The sequence below is a fragment of the Lithobates pipiens genome, unplaced genomic scaffold (genome assembly GCF_037356315.1).
Source record: "Lithobates pipiens isolate NorthernLeopardFrog02 unplaced genomic scaffold, aLitPip1_a1.2 Scaffold_16, whole genome shotgun sequence".
NCBI classification, from domain to species: Eukaryota; Metazoa; Chordata; class Amphibia; order Anura; family Ranidae; genus Lithobates; species Lithobates pipiens.
Window position 1 is genome coordinate 36,433,026 of NW_027507748.1, and position 14,051 is coordinate 36,447,076.

At 45.1% G+C, this 14,051-nt stretch overlaps 1 protein-coding gene across 4 annotated transcripts in view; it reads right to left on the reverse strand.

Moving 5' to 3' along the window:
• Positions 1–14,051, reverse strand: part of ILDR2 (immunoglobulin like domain containing receptor 2) — a 456,394-nt gene that overhangs the window by 126,099 nt on the left and 316,244 nt on the right. The window lies entirely within an intron of this gene.

Here is a 14,051-nt window from a genome sequence, read left to right on the forward strand (position 1 = left end):
TCAGATTGGCATAGTCTGTCACCTCGGGGGATATCTGTACATCCCAGGTATTTAAAGGACGCAACCGTCTGGATCATATTTGCACAAGGGGGTAGAGGTGCCGTTAGAGGGGGCAAGGGCAGTAGTACAGACTTGTCCCAGTTAATCTTAAAACCGGATAATGTACCAAATAGGGTAATCAAGTTCATAGTGGCAGTGAGGGAACCCTGTGTGTCCCCCAGGTATATAAGCGTGTCATCCGCGTATAGTGATACCACATCCGTTCCAGTGGGCCTGCAGAATCCAACAATGTCCGAAACCGATCTCATTCTGGCTGCAAGTGGTTCAAGCGCCATGGCAAAGAGCAGGGGCGACAAAGGGCACCCCTGTCTCGTGCCTCTATACAGCACGAATGGGTCGGAGAGCTCCGCATTAGCTCTAATTCTAGCCGTAGGCTTGGCATATAATAGTTGGACCCAGCTAATAAATGTACTGCCCAGCCCCATCCGCTCCATCACTTTCCACAGATAAGGCCACTCAACACTATCGAAGGCCTTAGCCGCGTCCAGCGAGAGGACAGCCTGATTACCGGGGTTATCCACAGGGACCTGTAGGTTTAGGAATAAACTGCGAATATTTAGGGCAGTGGAACGCGAGGGAATAAATCCTGATTGATCCCTATGGATCAGTTTGTGTATTACCAGGGACAATCTCGTCGCCAAGACCCGAGCCAATAGTTTAACGTCTGTCGTGAGCAAGGAGATGGGCCTATATGCGTCCGGTGATGTCGCTACCTTACCCGGTTTTAGAAGTACAATTATGATTGCTTCGTTCATAGACGCAGGCAGGACCCCCGTCTCTAGGGCGTTGTTGAACACTTTCAAAAGGGTGGGCAAAAGAACACCGGCATAACGCTTGTATACCTCAGATGGGAGGCCATCTGCCCCCGGAGCTTTGTTATTATGGGAGTGTTCCAGTGCAGAAGCCAATTCATCCTCCGTTATGGGGGCGTTCAACAGCTCCCCATCCGACGCAGACAGGCATGGGATATCAAAACCATTCAAAAAGTCCACAATCTCCCCGTCACCGGGCTGCACCTTGGAGGAGTACATTAATAACTAACTTTAATGTGGTCTTATTTTTTAATTCAAAAAAGTGTGTGTTTTTCCAAAAAAAGTGCACTTGTAAGACCGCTGCGCAAATACGGTGTGACAGAAAGTATTGCAACAACCGCTATTTTATTTTTTAGGGTGTTCGAAAAAAAAAAAAAAAAAAAAAAAAAAATATATATATATATATATATATATATATATATATATATATATATATATATATATATATATATAATATTTGGGGGTTCTAAGTAATTTTCTAGCAAAAAACAAAAACAAAAAAACTTTTTTAACTTGTAAAGAACAAATCTCAGAAAGAGGTTCAGTCCTTAAAGCGGGGTTGCACCCTAAAGTGGAACTTCCGCTCATCGGAACCCTCCCCCCCCTCCGGTGTCACAGTTGGCACCTTTCAGGGGGAGCAGATACCTGTCTAAGACAGGTATTTGCACCCACTTCCGGGCACAGACTCCCATTGGAGTCTATGCCTCTTCCTGTCCCGGTGCGCTGTCTGCTGGGACACACACGGGTCCCAGAGACAGCGAGGACCATTCCTATTGCGCCGTCCGACTCGCGCATGCACAGTAGGGAACCGGGAAGTGAAGCCACAACGCTTCACTTCCTGATTCCCTCACCTAGAATGGTGGCGGCAGCTGCCGAGACCCGAGCGATCGGCCTTGGCTGCTGACATCGCTGGACCCTGGGACGAGTGACTGTCCATTTATTAAAAGTCAGCAGCTGGGGTATTTGTAGCTGCTGGCTTTTAATTATTTTTTTTACAGTGAAATCTCTCTTTAAAGTGGTTGTAAACCCTTACAACCAACTTTGACCTACAGGTAAGCCTAGATTAAGGTTTACCTGTAGGTCCAAGAAATATCTCCTAAACCTATTAAACCTATACGGTTTAGGAGATATTTACCTGAAGACAGCCACTGCTGTCTACGGCGCATGCGCCATAGACAGCGGCGCGCAGGCGCACTGGACAGGCCGCAGGTCGCGGCGATATGCCGCAAGTGTCGGCTCCCGTGCGCATGCGCGGGAGTGACGTCATCGCGGCTCCGGCGAATCACAGCTCCGGAGCCGCGAGACCTGGAAGTCGCTCCGGGATACATGGCAGCGGCGAAGAGGAAGACGGAGGACCGCTTCGGGGGCTTCATTCTCAGGTAAGTTATTCATAATGAGCTAGTATGCTATGCATACTAGCTCATTATGCCTTTGCCTTACAGGGTGTGTTTTTTTTTTTTTTTTTTGCCTTTACTTCCTCTTTAAGTGGTTAAAAAAAAGAAAAAAAAAAAAGCGCGCCAAACCTAGCTGTGACTGTATTAAATATGTGTTGGCGTTCTGTAAAAATTTCTGTAAACACGCGCGTATTTCTTTCCAATATCACACAATGTATCCTATAAAGCAAACAGGACATCATTACCACGGCACATTTATCCTTAATTAACTTGTGTTCATAAAGAGTATTTTGCTCTTTGATCGGCCTCTGATGGTGCCCGGCGCGCAGCCTGTGCCGGGTTGCCAGGCTTTTCTATTTTGTTTAGAAGTGACACGATGACAGGCGCCAGGCTCTCCGGATTGCATTAAGATGAAATTGCTTGGAGATCACAACGGACATGTCCCGACTCAGAAATAGATTGGGGAGCCTGTGGAAGCACGCGCTCCATCCGCCCAACGGCTCCCGGCCCTTTCCAGTTCATCCGTTCGGTTGTCACACGGAAATATCAACCACTCCATATGAAAACTCTACACTGCCGACGGTACAGAAACCCCACACGTCGCCATGTAACATTAGCCCACGAAAAAGATAAAGAAGATAAACAACCTCACATCCAATGTAGGCTTTCATTTTATTTAAAGCTCCAGCTGAATAGGCAAATAGGCATTACCTATTTTTTGACCATCCATTTCTGGGATTTACACAGCTCTGATTTTTTTTTTCTTTAAGTTCAAATTTAATCTGCTTACAGTGCCTTGAAAAATGTATTCATACCCCATTCAAATTTTCCACATTTTGTCATGTTACAACCAAAAAACGTAAATGGATTTTATTGGGATTTTATGTGATAGACCAGTGATGGGGAACCTTGGCAGCCCAGATGTTTTGGAACTACATTTCCCATGATGCTCAGGCACTCTGCAGTGTAGTTCAACATCATGGGAAATGTAGTTCCAAAACATCTGGGGTGCCAAGGTTCGCCATCACTGATCTAGGGTTTACTTCGTCTTTAACCACTTCAATACAGGGCACTTAAACACCTTCCTGCCCAGACCAATTTTGAGCTTTCAGCGCTGTCGCACTTTGAATGACAATTGCGCGGTCATGCTACACTGTACCCAAATGAAATTTTTATCATTTTTTTCCCACAAATAGAGCTTTCTTTTGGTGGTATTTGATCACCTCTGCGGTTTTTATTTTTTGCTAAACAAATAAAAAAATACCGAAATTTTTTAAAAAATAAATGTTTTTTTTGTTTCAGTTTCAAAACTTTTCAAATAAGTAAGTTTTCTCCTTCACTGATGGGCACTGATGGGGTTACACTGATGGGCAATGATAAGGCGGCACTGATGGGCACCGATGAGGTGGCACCAATGAAGTGGCACTGATGAGGTGGCATTGATGGACACCGATATGTGGCACTGATAGGCGGCACTGATGGGTGGTACTGATGGGCGACACGGATGGGCACTGATAGGTGGCACAAATTGGCACTGATAGCTGGCACGGATTGGCATGGATGGGCATGGATAGGTGGCACAGGTGGGCATGGGTAGGTGGCACAGGTGGGCATGGGTAGGCGGCACAGGTGGGCATGGATGGGCACTGATAGGTGGCATGGATGGGCACTGATAGGCGGCACAGATGGGAACTGATAGGCGGCATTGTATTATAATATATTGTACTAATGGATGCCAATCAGTGATGCCCATTGTGGGCACTGATTGGCATACATTATGGGCACTGATTGGCATCCATTGTGGCACTGACTGGAATCCCTGGTGGTCTAGGGTGGCATACCTTGTCCTGGGCATCCCTGGTGGTCCAGTGTGGGCATCCTCGGGGGGGCTGTGCTGATAATCGATCAGCACAGACCCCCCCTGTCAGAGGAGCGGAGATGCGAGTGAGGAAAGGCCGATCACCGGCTTTTCCTATTTACACTGTGATCAGCCGTGATTGGGAACGGCTGATCACGTGGTAAAGAGTCTCCGTCGGAGACTCTTTACCGAGATCATAGTTGCCGGGTGTCAGACTGACACCCCGCAACAACGATCGCCGCGATGCGCGCCCCCGGGGGCGCGCAGCGGCTCATAATCGTGATCACGTCATATGACGTCCGGTCAGGATTATGCAACCACTTTGCCACCGTCTATTTGTTATAGGGCGGGCGGCAAGTGGTTAAAGGCCATCTGACAGAGACCCTCAGCGGCCACTAGGGGGCACCCCATAGGTGTGTTAGCCCCTGTACACACGGTCAGAGATTTCGACAACCAAATCCGTCGGATTTTGCCCGTCGGATCTTGTCCGAAACTGTTGCATACACACGGTCGGACCAAGTTGTCGAAAAATCGGATCATTCAGAACGTGATGATGTAATTTCGTTACGATGGGACTACGCTCAGGCTAGTAGCCAATAGCTTTGATGTAGGAATTTGATCTGAGCATGCGTGGCACTTGGTCCAATCAAAATTCTCTACACATGATCGGAGTATGTCCGATCGAACCAGTTGGTCGGAAAATATTCCCAACAAGTTGGAAAATTGGGTCAGACGGAATCAGTCCGATGCATACCACACACAGTCGGATTATCCGACAACACGGTCCGATCGGAGAATCCGTCGGAATGTGTCCTACCGTGTGTACAAGGGCTTAGAAAGGTTGGCCAGAAGTTGTAGAAGTGTAGGTCTTTATAAAGCAGGGCCAGGTTTGGGGGAATGGCACATCCACACACTGGTAAGTTTAGGAATAACGTTTGGGAAGGTGCCTTGTGTTGCCTGAATTTCAGTGCGGATAACTTTAATCCATCCAAATCCACAAAAAAAAAAAAACACGTTCCAATCACTATCCAAAAAGAGGAAAATGACTGTCACAGACAGAATATGTCTTGTATATTCATAAGTGTCATTAAAATCATCAGAGGCATAATTACCAGTGAAAATCTGGTAGAAGCAGACATTGATGAGCGGGACCTTGTGTTACTGAATTGCTCTTCACTTCTAAGCCGAAGCCTGGAATGCCAGCGACTTGCAGAACGCACAGATTGCGAGCACCTCGCTGGAGCTGCCAAGCATTATATGAGCAGAATGGAGTGGGAGGGATCCTGCCCAGCTGCTTAACAGAAAGAAAGAGAGCAAAGTGGGAAACGCAATGTCTGTAAAGAGAACCTGTCATCCACAGACAGCGGAGGCCGTCACCTTGTACGCTATCGCCAGGTAATGAAACGTGGCTGATACACAGGGGTGTCTGACCACTTGCCAACCGGGCCAACTCTGACACTTCTCTCCTACATGTAAAAATCGACTTGCGGAAAATGACCTAGAACCCCCAAACACTATATATATGTATATATTAGAGCTGCACAATTAATCGTCAAGAATCGTTATCGCAATCTTGACTAAAGTGTTTCACAATTCTTTCTATGCAAAGAATTCTCTCTGCTCTTCTGAAGCCACAGCCCTCAAAAGAAAGGAAGAGGAAAAGTGGGCAGTCTGCCAAGGATCAAAACATTCTTTATCAGTTGAACTTAAAGCGGGAGTCCGCCGGGAGTCCGTGTTTTTTTTTTTTTTTTAAAGCCAGCAGCTACAAATACTGCACTTAAAATAGTGACACTTACCTGTCCAGCGCGCCCGCGATGTCGGCACCCGAAGCCGATCTCTAGATCGTCTCTCGGGTGCTGCCGCCGCCATCTTGGGTATGGGAATCAGGAAGTGGAGCCTTTCGGCTTCATTTCCCGGTTCCCTACTGCGCATGCGCGAGTCGCGCTGAGCAATAAGAATGGACCCGCTGCCTCTGGGATCCGTGTGTTTCCCAGCAGGCAGCGGGGGACTTTCGGAAAGGGGGGTAATGTACGCCCCTTTCCGCAGAGAGATATCCCGGAAGTGGGTGCAGATACCTGTACTGTACAGGTACCTGCACCCCCCTCCCCCCTGAAAGGTGCCAATTGTGGCGCCGGAGGGGGGGAGGGTTCCAATGAGCGGAAGGTCCACTTTAGGGTGGACCTCCGCTTTAAGTATAAACATTGTAACAATTTGTCAATGGAATAGACTTTCTGTGTAAGTGATAAAAGTTTAACCAGTAAAGTTTTCCCATTTTTCCAATGTGAAAGATTTTACATCGCAAGAATCATGAGAGAATCGTGATTTTTTTATTCTAAACAAAAATATATATATTAGAGCTGCACGATTCTGGCTAAAATGAGAATCACAATTTTTTTGCTTAGAAGATAGAACACGATTCTCGTGGCGTAACATCATCTTTCACATTAAAACAAAAAACATTGTGCTAACTTTACTGTTTTTTTATTTTTTTTTATTTATGGAAGTGTATTTTTTCCCCAAAAATTGCATTTGAAAGACTGCTAGGCAAACACAGTGTGACATAAAATATAAAATACTGCAGCAATTGCAGCATTTTATTCCCTAGGGTCTCTGCTAAAATAAATATATAAATTTTATATATATATATATATATATATATATATATATATATATATATATATATATATATATATATATATAATGTTTGGGGGTTCCAAGTAATTTTTTAGCAAAAAATATTGATTTTAACTTAAGAAAGAAGTGTCAGAAAAAGATTCAGACTTTAAGTGGTTAAACTTCATGCATTTACACATGGTTGAAAGCTTGGAAGACTGGCCAGATTATTTGTTTACACAAGAAGTTCTATCCTTTTGATCTAAGAAGTAAGCATTGGTTACAATGTTTCAAGTTCTAAATTTGGCAGATTGCCTGGGATGCTTTCTTTTGACAGCTGAGTGAGCAGCTATAATCTCTCCACTTGTTTATATGAAAGAATAGCCTACTCTCAGGGGAAGAGATCGTCGGGGAGTGAATTCGAGATCGTGTTTTTTTAACGATTAATTGTGCATCTCTAATATATATATATACATATATATATATATATATATAATTTTTTTTTTTTTTGCAGAGGCCCTATAGAATAAAATGATGGTGGGTGTGCAATTTTTTGAGAAAAAATACACTTTAACCCAGGGCTCGACAAACCCCGGGCGCCTGGTCGCATTTGCGCCTAGAATTCGTGTCCTGGCGACTGGGGCAACGCTGCTGGGGTATCCCGTCTCCATTTGGACCCCGAACTCCGCCGCACAATTGCATCGGGCCGCGCCGGCCAGTAATTGAGGCCGCGGCTTTGCGGCCTTCTAAAATCTTTTGGTAGTCTGGCGCCATCTTGTGGTGGATGTAGAAATTACACCCTATTCCAATAATGCTAATTCCTAATGGAGTGAAGCTCCCCTGCCCGCCCATTTCCTTCCCAAAGTGAAGAGAAGGAAGTGATTGCGGGCGTCATCTGGCGCCTTTTGCCCAACGGTGAGTGTGGTGGCTGGTAAATGGCTTCTCATTATATTATATTATATATATATTATTAATTAATTAATTAATTAATTTAATTATATATATATATATATATATATATATATATATAATTTTTTTTTTTTGTAAAAAGTAAAAAAAATAAAATTATTTTAATTAAGGAAAAAAAAAGGGGGGGGGGGCTGCGGCGCTATCTTCCCCTCACTCGTCTCCATGTCAGGCCAGGGACAGGTCCGGATCGCCGTTACCGACCTGGCTCCTAACTTTTTAAGCTGGCTCCTAGATTCCAAGCAAATTTGTCAAGCCCTGCTTTAACCGCTTGCCGACCTCCTAACTGCAAATGTACATCTTTACTTTGACGTTAAATACGGGGGTTGTAACCCCAATATATTTTGTTAGGCAGACGGCTTTAAAGCGCATTACCCTAAAAAAAATAAAAAAAATAAAAAATGGATCCTGTTCCTTTAAAGCACATTATACGGCTCGTTTTGCAAGACAACGCGGATTTAAAAAAAAAAAAAAAAACAGCTCAAATTTGCGAAGCGCTTGTAAACCGGGTTACTCACAATCTGAGGTTTTGCTGTATATATAAAATAATATATAAAGTGGTTGGAGGGAAGCTTCAGAACGGCAAAGATGTTTTTATTACAAATGATGTGAGCAGACTGCAGTTCCTCTTTAACTTCTTCCCTGGAGTGGATTTTCTATTTAGTACACCAGAGAATCCACTAGGGGGCGATGATGGGGATGCCAATACTGTAGTGTACAGTGTCTTTTAGGCAGACTAGGTTTAGCCAACGTTATATATACTGTATACCTCCACCAGCGCCTTTGTTCTCGAGGATGAAGTGCTGAAACCAAATTGGCAGTACGCGTCTTTGCTGCGGGATGCTCTTCATAAGGTAACAATAACCGGTGACTGCAGGACAGGACAGCTGTGTGCAGACAATTCTGCTCTAGTACCTGTCTTGTTCGCGGTCTGACTGCTGGGCACGTCGCATGAAATACTGACACTTTCTTCCATCCTAATGAAAAGTGACAGCCTGTGCTGCTCTACATAATACTCAGAAGTGACAGTCCTGCACACTGCTCTTATGGTGGTCATACACCTACCAATTTGTAAGTATGAGTGATCGCAGCAAGTGATTTAAATATCAAAAGAACATATTGGTTGAAAATATGATCAGTCATCAAATGTAAGCGATTAAATCTGCATTACAATCGGCTATCCAACAAACACACACACATATAACTGAGTGATCTCATGTGATAAACTAAATTCCAAAATACAAATAAAATGAAAACGGATCAAATCTCAATTATATCTTTATTTATAATTTCATTTTATGCTATAATTTGTATTTATATTTTCAGGGATTATGGGGATGTCCTGTTTTTGGAAGATTGCTAACTGGACTGAATTTACCAAAATTACAGAGAGACTGATCAGACTACTGAATTTCAGAGACTGACTAGATTGTCAAACTACAAAGAGACTGACCAGGCTACCAAGTCTCAGAGAGGCTGACCAGACTACCAAGTTTAAGAGACTGATCAGACTACGCTGAATTTCAAGGGCTGACCAGACTATCAATTTACAGAGAGACTGACCAGACTTTCAAGTTACATAAAGACAGGTTGCCAAATTGCAGAGAGACTCACCAGACTACCAATTTACAGAGAGGCCCACCAGACTACTAAGTTTCCGAGAGACTGATCAAACTATCGAATTTCAAGGACTGACTAGACTACCAACTACAGAGAGACTGACCAGTCTGCCAAGTTAGAGAGAGACAAATCAGACTGCCAAGTTACAAAAAGACTGACCAGGTTGACAAATTGCAGAGAGACTCTCCAGACTACCAAGTTACAGAGAGACTCACCAGACTACCAAGTTACAGAGAGGCTCACCAGACTACCAAGTTACAGAGAGGCTCACCAGACCACCAAGTTACAGAGAGGCTCACCAGACTACCAAGTTACAGAGAGGCTCACCAGACCACCAAGTTACAGAGAGGCTCACCAGACCACCAAGTTACAGAGAGGCTCACCAGACCACCAAGTTACAGAGAGGCTCACCAGACCACCAAGTTACAGAGAGGCTCACCAGACCACCAAGTTACAGAGAGGCTGACCAGACTGCCAAGTTTCAGAGAGGCTGACCAGACTACACTGAATTTCAAGGACTGACCAGACTATCAATTTACAGAGAGACTGACCAGACTTTCAAGTTACATAAAGACAGGTTGCCAAATTGCAGAGAGACTCACCAGACTACCAATTTACAGAGAGGCCCACCAGACTACTAAGTTTCCGAGAGACTGATCAAACTATCGAATTTCAAGGACTGACTAGACTACCAACTACAGAGAGACTGACCAGTCTGCCAAGTTAGAGAGAGACAAATCAGACTGCCAAGTTACAAAAAGACTGACCAGGTTGACAAATTGCAGAGAGACTCTCCAGACTACCAAGTTACAGAGAGGCTCACCAGACTACCAAGTTACAGAGAGGCTCACCAGACCACCAAGTTACAGAGAGGCTCACCAGACCACCAAGTTACAGAGAGGCTCACCAGACCACCAAGTTACAGAGAGGCTCACCAGACCACCAAGTTACAGAGAGGCTGACCAGACTGCCAAGTTTCAGAGAGGCTGACCAGACTACACTGAATTTCAAGGACTGACCAGACTATCAATTTACAGAGAGACTGACCAGACTTTCAAGTTACATAAAGACAGGTTGCCAAATTGCAGAGAGACTCACCAGACTACCAATTTACAGAGAGGCCCACCAGACTACTAAGTTTCCGAGAGACTGATCAAACTATCGAATTTCAAGGACTGACTAGACTACCAACTACAGAGAGACTGACCAGTCTGCCAAGTTAGAGAGAGACAAATCAGACTGCCAAGTTACAAAAAGACTGACCAGGTTGACAAATTGCAGAGACTCTCCAGACTACCAAGTTGCAGAGAGACTCTCCAGACTACCAAGTTACAGAGAGGCTCACCAGACTACCAAGTTACAGAGAGGCTCACCAGACTACCAAGTTACAGAGAGGCTCACCAGACCACCAAGTTACAGAGAAGCTGACCAGACTGCCAAGTTTCAGAGAGGCTGACCAGACTACACTGAATTTCAAGGACTGACCAGACTATCAATTTAAAGAGAGACTGACCAGACTTTCCAGTTACATAAAGACTGACCGGGTTGCCAAATTGCAGAGAGACTGACCAGCCTGCCAAGTTACAGAGAGACTGATCAGACTACCAAGTTACAAAAAGACTGACCACACTTTCCAGTTACAGAAAGACTGACTAGGTTGACAAATTGCAGAGAGACTCTCTAGACTAACAAGTTACAGAGAGGCTCACTAGACCACCAAGATTTAGAGAGCCTTCCCAGACTACCAAGTTACAGAGAGCCTTCCCAGACTACCAAGTTACAGAGAGCCTTCCCAGACTACCAAGTTACAGAGAGCCTTCCCAGACTACCAAGTTACAGAGAGCCTTCCCAGACTACCAAGTTAGAGAGAGGCTCACCAGACTACCAAGTTACAGAGAGCCTTCCCATACTACCAAGTTACAGAGAGGCTCACCAGGCTACCAAGTTACGGAGAGGCTCACCAGGCTACCAAGTTACGGAGAGGCTCACCAGGCTACCAAGTTACAGAGAGCCTTCCTAGACTACCAAGTTACAGAGAGCCTTCCCAGACTACCAAGTTACAGAGAGCCTTCCCAGACTACCAAGTTACAGAGAGCCTTCCCAGACTACCAAGTTACAGAGAGCCTTCCCAGACTACCAAGTTAGAGAGAGGCTCACCAGACTACCAAGTTACAGAGAGCCTTCCCAGACTACCAAGTTACAGAGAGGCTCACGAGGCTACCAAGTTAGAGAGAGGCTCACCAGGCTACCAAGTTACGGAGAGGCTCACCAGGCTACCAAGTTACAGAGAGCCTTCCTAGACTACCAAGTTACGGAGAGGCTCACCAGGCTACCAAGTTACAGAGAGCCTTCCTAGACTACCAAGTTACAGAGAGCCTTCCCAGACTACCAAGTTACAGAGAGCCTTCCCAGACTACCAAGTTACAGAGAGCCTTCCCAGACTACCAAGTTACAGAGAGCCTTCCCAGACTACCAAGTTAGAGAGAGGCTCACCAGACTACCAAGTTACAGAGAGCCTTCCCAGACTACCAAGTTACAGAGAGGCTCACGAGGCTACCAAGTTAGAGAGAGGCTCACCAGGCTACCAAGTTACAGAGAGCCTTCCTAGACTACCAAGTTACAGAGAGCCTTCCCAGACTATCAAGTTACAGAGAAACACCCCAGATCACCAAGTTACAGAGAAACACTCCAGATCACCAAGTTACAGAGAAACACCCCAGATCACCAAGTTACAGAGACACTCACCAGTCTGCTTTGTAACTTGAACTGGCCTGTCTTTCTACAACTAACTTAGTAGTCTGATCAGTCATTGTGTAATTTAGGGAGTCTGGTTATCCTCTCTGCAACTTGGACCGCCTTGTCGGTCTCTGTAACTTGCCAGTCTGGCAGGCTTCCCTGTATCTTGGTCAGTCTTGGCAATCTCTTAAACCTTTGAGTCTGAATATCCTGTCCATAATTGTATAGTCTAGTCAGTCTCTCTGTAATATGATAGTCTCTTAAGTCTCTCATTTATTTGGCACTTACATCAGCCTTTCGGAATCTCAGAAGCTTGATCAGCTTCTATAAAATTTGGTAGTTTGGTCAGGCTCACTATAAATTTGTAGACTGGTCAGTCTCTCTATACCTTGGCAGCTTGGTCAGTCTCTATAACTTGGTAGCCTGGTCTGTCTTTCCATAACTTGGCAGCCTGGTTAGTCTCTCAATACCTTGGCAGCTTGGTCAGTCTCTCTATACCTTGGCAGCCTGGTCAGTCTCTCTATACCTTGGCAGCCTGGTCAGTCTCTCTATACCTTGGCAGCTTCGGCAGTCTCACTATAGCTTGTCAGCCTGGTCAGTCTCTCTATAACTTGTCAGCCTGGTCAGTCTCCCTATAACTTGGCAGCCTGGCCAGTCTCCCTATAACTTGCCACCTTAGTGAGTCTCTCTATAATTTGGCAGCCTGTTCAGTCTCTCTATACCTTGGCAGCTTGGTCAGTCTCTATACCTTGGCAGTTTGGGCAGTCTCACTATAACTTGTCAGCCTGCTCAGTCTCCCTATAACTTGTCAGCCTGCTCAGTCTCCCTATAACTTGTCAGCCTGGTAAGTCTCTCTATAACATGGCAGCCTGGTCAGTCTCCCTATAACTTGGCACCTTAGTGAGTCTCTCTATAATTTGGCAGCCTGGTTAGTCTCTCTATAACTTGGCAGCCTAGCCAGTCTCTCTATAACTTGGCAGCCTGGTCAGTCTCTCTATAACTTGGCAGCCTGGTCAGTCTCTCTATAACTTGGCAGCCTGGTCAGTCTCTCTATAACTTGGCAGCCTGGTCAATCTCTCTGTAACTTGGCACCTTAGTGAGTCTCTCTAGAACTTGGCAGCTCGGTCTGTCTTTCTAGAACTTGGCAGCCTGGTCAGTCTCTCTATAACTTGGCAGCCTGGTCAGTCTCTCTATAACTTGGAAGCTTGGACAGTCTCTCTATAACTTGGCAGCCTGGTCAGTCTCTCTATAACTTGGCAGGGTGGTCAGTCTCTCTATAACTTGGCAGCCTGGTCAGTCTCTCTATAACTTGGCAGGCTGGTCAGTCTCTCTATAACTTGGCAGCCTGGTCAGTCTCTCTATAACTTGGCAGGGTGGTCAGTCTCTCTATAACTTGGCAGGGTGGTCAGTCTCTCTATAACTTGGAAGCTTGGACAGTCTCTCATCAACTCAACAGTTTGACCAGTCTCTCTGAAATCGGGGTAGTCTGTTCACTCACTCTGTAAAAGGGCAATCTAGTCTTACCTGTGCAATGTGCCATAGTGTGTGTAATATGGTGGCCCTCTTTCGTAAGTTGTCAGTGGTTAAGGTGAGTTTCAGGTATAGTGGTGGACACAAGTGGTGGGTATGGGTCTTCAAAATAGACCTGACCAGATAAGACAAGCAGGAGATGCACAACAGGTTAAACTGATTAGGTAATTATGTAGGCAAACAAAATAATGACACATGAAATAAATTCTATCCCTGTTTATTCCCGAACACACTCATGAAAGGCAGTAACTTGCAGCGCACTATTCTTGCTGTCATCTTTTATCCTACATGGAATGAAAACTTCAATAAGCCATTTTATTTCCTTATTATCCACAAAACGTTCCCCAAGAGATTCCCAGCTAAGCATCGCTCAGCCTGTCCAATCTTTCTCTCTTATCTCTTGTGCCATATTTGAATAAGTACCATTAACTAAGCCACTGAGCTACCACAGCTGACCCAGCA